Source organism: Myotis lucifugus, unplaced genomic scaffold (assembly GCF_000147115.1).
Source record: "Myotis lucifugus unplaced genomic scaffold, Myoluc2.0 scaffold_292, whole genome shotgun sequence".
Classification (NCBI taxonomy): Eukaryota; Metazoa; Chordata; class Mammalia; order Chiroptera; family Vespertilionidae; genus Myotis; species Myotis lucifugus.
Window position 1 is genome coordinate 1,159,848 of NW_005871340.1, and position 9,233 is coordinate 1,169,080.

Below are 9,233 nucleotides of genomic sequence, written 5' to 3' on the forward strand. Positions count from 1 at the left end.
AGACTTTTGAACATGGTGCCATTTGCTAATGGCCCAAGAGGAAAGGGCCAGGCCTAGAAACCCAATGGTGGGTTCAGAAGTCTTTTAAAGTCCTTCGCTCACTAGATTGTCATGGGATCTGATGTTTCCCCAACTGGAAAGGGTCCCTTAGTTTTTGGTTTGTCTTAAAAACAAAAAAAAACCCAAAAAACACAGCTTTATTGAGTTATAATTTGCATACTCAAAGTGTGCAACTCAGTGGTATTTAGCATATTCACAGCATTGTGGAACCATCACTACAGTCCGTTTTAGAATAGTTTCATCAAAAAGAAACCTTGTACCAATCAGCAGTCCCTCCCCAATTCCCCACTCTATCCCCTCCCCACACCCTCTAGCCCTAGGCAACCACCAATCAATCCACTTCTGTCTCTATAGATTTGCCTGTTCCTTTCTAGGCCCTTCATATAAAAGGAATCATACAATATGTGGTCCTTTGTGACTGGCTTCTTTCACATAGCACAATGTCTTAAAATTCATCCATGTTTCAGCATGTGTCAGTACTTTGTTCTTTATTGCCAGATCGTGTTTCATTGTATGGATATACCACATTTGGTTTATCCATTCATCATTTCACAGACATATGAGCTGTTTCTACTTTCTGGCTATTATGAATAATGCTATCATGCACATCCATGTCTAGATTTTTGTAAGGACACATTTTTTCATTTCTCTTGGGAATATCTCTAGGAGTGAAATTGCTGGATCTTATGGTAACACTATGTTTAACCTTCTGAGGAACTGACAGAACATTTTGTTGTTTACAAACCCACCAGAGTGTGTGAGAGGGTTCCAATTTCTCCACATCCTGGATCATACTTGCTATTATCTGTCTTTTTTATTGTAGACATCTTAGTGTGTGTGAAGTGACTTATTGTGATTTTGATTTGGGTTTCCTGCATGGCTAGTGATGTTGAGCATCTTTCCATGGACTTGTTGGTCGTTTATATAGTTTTTTAGGGGAAATGTCCACTCATATCCTTTGTGTTGTTTGTTTTTTATTGTTGAGTTATAATAGCTTCATTTATATTCTAGACAAGTCTCTTATCAGATATAATATTTGCAAAAACATTCTCCTATTCGGTGGATTGTCTTTTTACTTCTTTAAATGGCTTCCTTTGAAGCATAGATGTTTTTGCAGTTTAATTTATCTGGTTTTTTGTTGTTGTTGTTGTTTGTGCTTTTGATGTCATACCAAAATACATCTAAATTTTGCCTAACCCCAAGTCCCCAGATTTACACATATCTTTTTTTCTAAAAGTTTTATAATTTTTAGGTTTATGATCCATTTCGAGTTAATTTTTGTAAATGTTACAAGTAGGGGGTTCAACTTCATTTGCATGTAGATATTCAGTTGTCCCATCTTTTAATAAACAGACATTCTTAAATTTAATGTGCTTGACCTAATCTTTTATTTTAAAATTAGGGGTCTTGGTTTAAAAATATTTCCATACTCCCCAAGACAAGAAAGATATTTACTTATATTTTCATTTAGAAATTTAAAATTTTATTTTTGACATTTAAAGCATTTGGAGCTGATTTTTGTTTAAGGTGTGAGGTAGGAATTACATTTTATTCCCCTTCTTCACCCACCTATGCCCAATTATTATGTACCTTTAGGAAAAACACCATACTTGTCCCACTGTTCTACCATGCCACCTGTATCCTACATCAGATGTGGTCTGGATGTGAGGTCAAAGATTCAGGTTCAGCTGGCCGGCATGACTCAGTGGTTGAGTGTCGACCTATGAACCAGGAGGTCACGGTTCGATTCCCAGTCAGGGCACAGGCCCGGATTGTGAGCTCAGTCCCCTGAGTGGGGCGTGCAGAAGGCAATCGATCAATGATTCTCTCTCATCATTGATGTTTCTCTCTCTCTCTCCCTTTCCCTTCCTCTCTGAAATCAATAAAAATATATTTTAACAACAACAAAAGATTCAAGTTTAAACCCTGACTTTCTCACTCGAGCTGTATGACTGTTGGCAAGTGTCTTTAACCTCTTTGAGCCGTGGCTTTTCCTGCCTGTAGATTGGGTTGTTTGAAACCAGAATCATTAAGAAGTTGTAATGTAAAAGCAAAATACATGATCTGATGTGGCTGCCGATGTTGATGACAATGGCAAAGACGATTCAGGGTAGTCAGACGTGAAAGCTTCATCCATTCTCAACACTCAGGAGCAATGACTGTTTCAGATGAGCTTTGTCTAGTGAACCGGAAAGAACCCAGCGCTCACACAGAGTGAGGGAGGATCTAGAGGAGGACGCCCCGGAGCACAAACACCTCAGTGAACAAACATTAGGCTGCTGCGGGGAGTCCTGAGGGATCGAGGGCAAAAGGATCCTGGTGCCTGGAATGGGGCAGAGGACCTGGAGTGGGTGAGAAGACCCACCTTGAATGTTTGGAGGGGCCATCGAGGGGGAAAGTCAAGGCCAGCTCACTTGGGAGGAGCCCAGACACTGACGGGTGGCCCTCTCACCCTCCAAGGCCCCACACAAAGCCAACAGATAGAAAGGCCTACCGGTTCCCTCAGCAACACCTGGACTATGACTGGTTCATCGAGACTGTGCCACTCTGTATGACGGGATGTTTTTCCTGAAGTCAGGCTATCCCACCAGCCTGGGAACATCCCGTGAGCAGGAAGCGTAAAGTCCAGCACTCAGTAGGTGTTCAATAAATGTCTGATGAGTGAAAGAAAGAAAGAATGAAAACGGGGTTTCAGCTGATGCATGGGAGGTCACTTGACCTCAGACTGACCCATCGTGGATGTGAGTGGATGTGCTTCTCCCTTTAACCCCGTGCCATCTCCAACCTTTCTGCCCTGTGACTTCCATGGCACCGCCCTCCCCTCAGCCTCCTCTCTCCTGAAATCTTGGTGCCTCCCATCCCCTGAAGTCTGTCTCCCAGAACTACCCTTTCTCTCCCCGCCTCTCCCCTGTCCTGCACTCCCAGAATCCCAGGCTCGCTTCTCCAGAAACTTCCCAGAATCTCCTCTCCCTCCTCTCACAGTTGCTCTGGATTCACCCATTTAGTTGTCACCTGTGTGCTCAGCTGGGGGTTTGGCCCAAAGCCAGGTCCTGCTGGTTCCCCTTTGTGTGTGTGTGTGTTGGGGGGGCGCGTTGGGGGGGGGGGGATGGCATGGAATGTGCTCACCAACCTTTTCTTCAGGGGGAGAAGAAGCCTAAACGTGCCCTGCAGACCCCCCCCAAACCTCGCTCTTGCAATCGGAGACCCCAGAGCTCTCCCAGCACACTGCGTCTGGAAAACCGGAGCAGCCCCCACACGAGGCCCGCGTTCCAACTTGGGAAAAACAATTTCCATCCTGATGAGCCACACATCACCCCCGATGCGCCCACCACACACCGGCACGCGGGGGCCTGAGCCAGGGGCACAGCCCAGCCCAGGATACATGCCCGCCTCGGCCTGGTGGAAACAGAGGAGGCTGGAGTGGAGAAGATGGGGAAATTGGGGGTGACAGAGCCAGGGAGGGTGGAGCAAGAGAGAAACCGAGAAACACAATGTGGGCCAAACTTGCAAATATCAAAAAACACAGCCAGACTGCCTGTCTTCACTTCTTCTGCCGCCCACTCCCACTCTTGTACCAGGCGGGCCCGACAGTGCAGATTTCCCCGCGCTGTGATGGGTCCTGGAGACGTTCCCTTTTGCCCTGGGAGCCGGGTCATGCCACATGTGCCAGGGCATCTCGGATGAGCAATGGCTTCTGGCTCTGGCCTTCGTGTTTATAGATGTCCCCGCAAATGCAGACACACAATGCACAGAAACGTGCTTTTGTTTTATTGTTCATCTAGTTCTCAATACAAAACCTAGAATATTCCATGGGCCCCTTCTCCCTGACCCCTCCCTGCAACCACTCATCCCATTCGTTTCCTTGCCTGCGTCAGCCCCTCCCCCACTGTTCACCTGTGCCACCTTCGGAACCACTGCTTGACGTGGAACGTCCCCTCCACCTGCCTTTGCTCAGAGGAACTTGGATGACACCTAGTAATTCAGCAGCTACGTGAGCCCCGAAATGCAGGCCACGCAGCCAAGAAGCTCAGAGATTTCTGCTGCCGTAGGAAATCGAGGAAAGAGGTTTATGAGCCTGGTGTTCCGCTCAATTAAGCTGTCGCTGGGTGTTTTGAAACCACGGGCCAAACACACAAAAATACTTGTAATCGCTTTGTGTTTATGCTTGGCCACTTACTTTCAATATTACCATTATTACACTGGAAAATATTTTCCCTTTAAATGTGCACTTTTGCTTTTTTTATAAATGTCATGTATTATATCTTGAAGTCAAAATTTTCCCTCCAGAGAAATCCATCTCCAACTTAACAATGTCAGTCAATGAAAAAAATAGGTTTCAGTATGTGGAAACTCACGTTATTTCCCTTGCTGCTGACATCTGTGCAGTCTTCCCTCCTCCCATTCATCCTCCGGCCCTTTGGCGTGGAGGGCCACTTGCAGTTGCTTTCTGTAACTCTAACAGACAACCATGAAATCCCGAGCTTAACCCCTGAGAGAAAGATCGTCTGGGGAGGAGATCAGAGTTCACGGTACTTTAAACGCAGCCAGATCCCCCAAACACAGACTCACGAGAGCCTGCGGTTATCAGCTCTGAGCTGGGACCGAACCGGAAGCTCATCCGCCTCCAAATAGACAGTGATCCGTTTTCCAGAACAACCATGTCTTTATCCTCTTTTTGAAGTTCTCCAGAGGTGGGAACGCCACGGGCACCTGCTCTAGCGTTTCGTGGCGGAGGGTCCCTCCTTCGACAACCGATTGCGATCTCACCAGGTTTAGCCACATGACTAGGGTTGCCAGATTCACTCAGAATGAAAACAGCATAAGGGATGCCTGGTTCAGTTTTAATTTCAGATAAACAAGGTATAATTTTTAGCATAAGTACTTACCATGCAACATTTGGGACATACTTATACTACTAATAATCTGTTTGTTTTGAAATTCAAATTCAGCTGGGTTTCCCGCATTGTCTCCGGTGAGCCTTGGCGTGACATAAGTCAGGTGGGTGCCAGCCACAGCCTGTGAGCCCATAACTCATGCCCAGCTCGCGACGGTCTTTGAAGCACTGACTTCCACTGCAATCGGAGAGGACCTGCCCCGTCCCCTGGGGAGGAGGTGCTCCAGATCCACCCCCTCGGCTGGACAGCAGTCCACACGGGGGTCAGTGGGTTCAATTCAGTGTGAAATTCATGATGTCTGATGACCGATTGCCATCACCTGTCAGGAGGGACGGGAGAGTGTGGCCCCACCACCCGGGCAGGTCCCAGCATCCAGATTGGGACATGCAAGAGCCATGGCCCTTCTTCCTGCCCTGGGGAGGAAATGCCACACAGAGGCCGCCGAGAATGGGCCAGGCAGGACCCAGTAGCCAAGGGACAGATCCCCAACAGGGAGGAGGGAGAGGACCCAGGAAGAGAGAGAGCAGTGGGGAGGAAGGGGCAGAACTAGAGCAGAGACGAGACTTGGGCAACTTGGCGAGTGGAGGAGTTTCCCCGTCAGAGTTGAGACGCTGCGTAATAGAAAAGGTCCAAGTGGACTGCAAACCTGGAGGGCTTCCCAGAGGAGGAGTGGGATCAGCTGGGGTAGGATGAGGCAGAGCTGGGTGGATTAGAGCACTACACTTAGAAAACCAATGTCTGAACCAAATATGGACAGTCTTCTTTGGTCCTTTTCCCTTCTGGTCTGTCTAGGATGGTTTCCAGGAGAGGTGAGGCCGGCCCTTCCCCAGCCGGTGGGTACAGCAGTCTCAGGAGGCACTGAGCGTGTGGGGTGCTGCTGGGGAAGGCAGGGAGGCTGCTGGCAGAGTCGGAGAGGCAGAAGCAGGAGGGGGAGACCTGAAGCCCCAAAGAGAGAAAATGTGTGTGTGTGTGTGTGTGTGTGTGTGTGTGTGTGTGTGTGTTTAAGCACTTTCTATGTTTTGGCCACCGAATTAGTCAGCATTCTCAGCTGCCAACGAAAGAAACGCAAGTCAAGCTGGCATAAGCCACGAGGAGAATTCATGGCTTTAAGAGGCTGGGAGCAGAGTTTGCTTTGCGTCCATCTGGACCGAGAGGCCATGTCAGCAGCCGTCTCTCACTGCCTGTCCCTGGTCTCCTTTTCAGGGCGTTGGCTCATCAAACGATGCTCCCGGGCCTCTGGGCAGTTCTGTCGGCTCAGCAGCCCGAGCGGAGGTGCTGGCGACGGCCCTGGCTCAGTCCCCGGGGTCTGGCTTGGCTCACGTGCTCACTTCTCAACCAGCACCAGGCCAGGAGGAGAGAACACACGGATTTGCCAGGCCTGGGCCAAGGGTTGGAGTCGAGGCGCAATGGGGTGCAGCCATGCCCAGCGACTGACTGAGAGAAATGGTCCCTCGACGGGGAATTGGGTACCATTGGCAGGAAGGCTGAGGGGTAAGGAGGGGATGAGGATCAGGTGAAAATGCCCATGACAGTCCAAAGCTGATTTGATCTGTGCGGCGAGGGGGCTGGATAGGGATCGTTAACTTATTTTACAGAGAAGGAAACCGAGGCTCGGAGACCTTGGGACTCATCCAGTATTATGGAGCGAGGTGGAGGCATAACCGGATTCAAACTCAGGGTCCTTGGTCCTGACATGGCCACAGCAAGAGAGCCCGCCAAACAGATGCCCTCCCGGAGGGAATATGGTCCCTGCCCTCCAAGGGCCTCAGCAGCCAGCTACTGTGAGCAGACTGCTCCCAAATGGCATGGAAAGGAACAAGAATTCCTTCGGAGCGAGCCAAGTGTGAGTGGGGAGGGCACAGGAGAGCGGGCTCCGGCCTCGGGGACATGGGGTGCCTGCAGCTGGGTGTTCACAACAGCAGGAACAGTCACAGGAGCAGCGAGGGACGGGCCTCCTGGCCGGGGATCCGAGGAGCAGGGCTGGGTAAACAGGCAGCCCAGATGTGGGTCTGGGCAGGAAGAGCTTCCTGAAACCCTCGCAGCCCCGGGAGGCGGGCCCACGAGACCTGGGGCCCCCGTGACCAAGGAGGCAGCGGGAGCCGCAGCCCAGCTCCAGCCTCACCATGAGGCCAGAGGCTCCGTCTCATCCCCAGCCCGCGGTGTGACCCTGAGCAAGCCACACCCCTCCTGGGCCTCAGCCCGTAACCAGTGGCTTTCCTTTCCTTTTATTTTTATTTTGAGCTGCAATCCAGAGTAAAAAACACCTTTGCCACTGATTCAAATCTCCAAACCTCACAAAGTAATACTGACCCTTATTCCAAGCAATACACTCTGCTATTTTCATTTATTTTAAAGCTGGTTTTTATCTACCCACTTTTGCAAAGCCACCTGGACCAGGTGATCTCCAAGGGCCTTCGTAGAGGCCAGGTCTTTTCGGCAGGGCTTTGGGCTTGAAATATCTGTTAGGTGCTGTAGGGCTTGGGGATGGAGGTGGACAGAGGTGGGCATTGTAGGAGCTGATGCTCAGGAACACACACACACACACTCACACACACACACACACACACTCGCACATACACACACACACACACACACACACACACACACTTCTCTCATCGGCCTTCCCAGCCCTCCAGGGAGGTCACTGTGGGTCACTGTGGGTCTGAGACTTTCTACTATGTGAACCTGGTTGGTTCCCTTCCCTGGAGCCCCTTTTCTTGACCTGTAAAATGGGGAATAGAAAGTACAAGGCTGGACTGTGGCCATGGGCACTGACACTCTGCACCCTGGGACGTGGGTCTGCCGTGTGCCCTCTGCCCCTTCCTGCCGCGCCAGCATCCGTCCATCCCACCTCCGGTACCCGGAGCGCCTGGTAAGTGGTTTTAAGGACACCAGCTGCATCTGTCAGTATTTGACAGGCGGTTTAATCAGAGGCTGCAGTTTCTGTTTGAAGAACAAGGGAGGACTCCAGAGGGAGGCCCCGAACTTGCAAGGAAATACCAACGGGTCGACTTTCTGTCTGTGAAAAACAGCCCTGCTGAACGGGCTGTGAAGCCTTAAGTCAGTGCTTCTCAACCTTCCTAATGCCGTGACCCTTTAATACAGTTCCTCATGTTGTGGTGACCCCCAACTTCATTGTTACAAATTGAACATAATTAAAGCATAGTGATTAGTCACAAAAACAAAATGTAATTATATATGTGTTTTCCGATGGTCTTAGGGGACCCCTGTGAAAGGGTCATTCGACCCCCTAAGGGGTCGCGACCCACAGGTTGAGAACCGCTGCCTTAAGTGATCAGCTCCCAACTCGTTTCTGGGAGCCAACTCACTCAGGCCATTTCCTCCCTCTTCTCCCCGGGCCCAGGTTGAGACAAGTATCAGACCAGGTGACAACTGCCTTTGCTTCTGCAGGGTTGGGGTCATTGCAACTGGGCCAAATGTGGGGGTGTCAAAACTGGCCACTGATAGGATGTTTAAAAACTGACGTTTAATTGCACAAGTGATACGTGAATACAGTCTCCATTTCCCCTCTGAGCCTCCCTTTAAAGATAAAAGAATTCAGTAAAATCAAAGGCCTGTGAGCGCCACACGCAGACCCATTTCTTACTCCCACGATTCTCCCCCACGACCCTGTTGGTGTTTGGTGCAAATAGGTCATGCTGTAGACATGGGGCGTTTTCTTTTCTATAGCAATTGTGTCTGCATCAGACTCTGTCCACTACCACCCAACAGTCAACGGCTCCCTTTTCTTCCCTAACAGAAACCAACATATTCAAGCAGTGGGCAGAAATCTCCTGGTGTCAGGGAGAGCAGGTCCTCCTTCTAACCCAGCCGTGGGCAAACTACAGCCTGCGGGCCGGATCCGGCCCGTTTGAAATGAATAAAACTAAAAAAAAAAAAAGACCGTACCCTTTTATGTAATGATGTTTACTTTGAATTTATATTAGTTCACACAAACACTCCATCCATGCTTTTGTTCCGGCCCTCCGGTCCAGTTTAAGAACCCATTGTGGCCCTCGAGTCAAAAAGTTTGCCTACCCCTGTTCTAACCTCTAGAGAATGAATCATGATTGTTCTAAATGATTTTTTATAATCTCATTCCTTTCACCAGAAAGGTCTGAAGGTTTCTAATGAGAGATAAGGGAAATTCTACTGGGGAAGGCTTCCCTTAACAAAGAAAATGCCAAACATTTTCCCTCTTTCTGCCTTAGGGGTGATGTCTGGAGGTACAGTAGCCATTTCATTACTGTGAGGCAATGAGCAAAAAGAAAGGCCAAG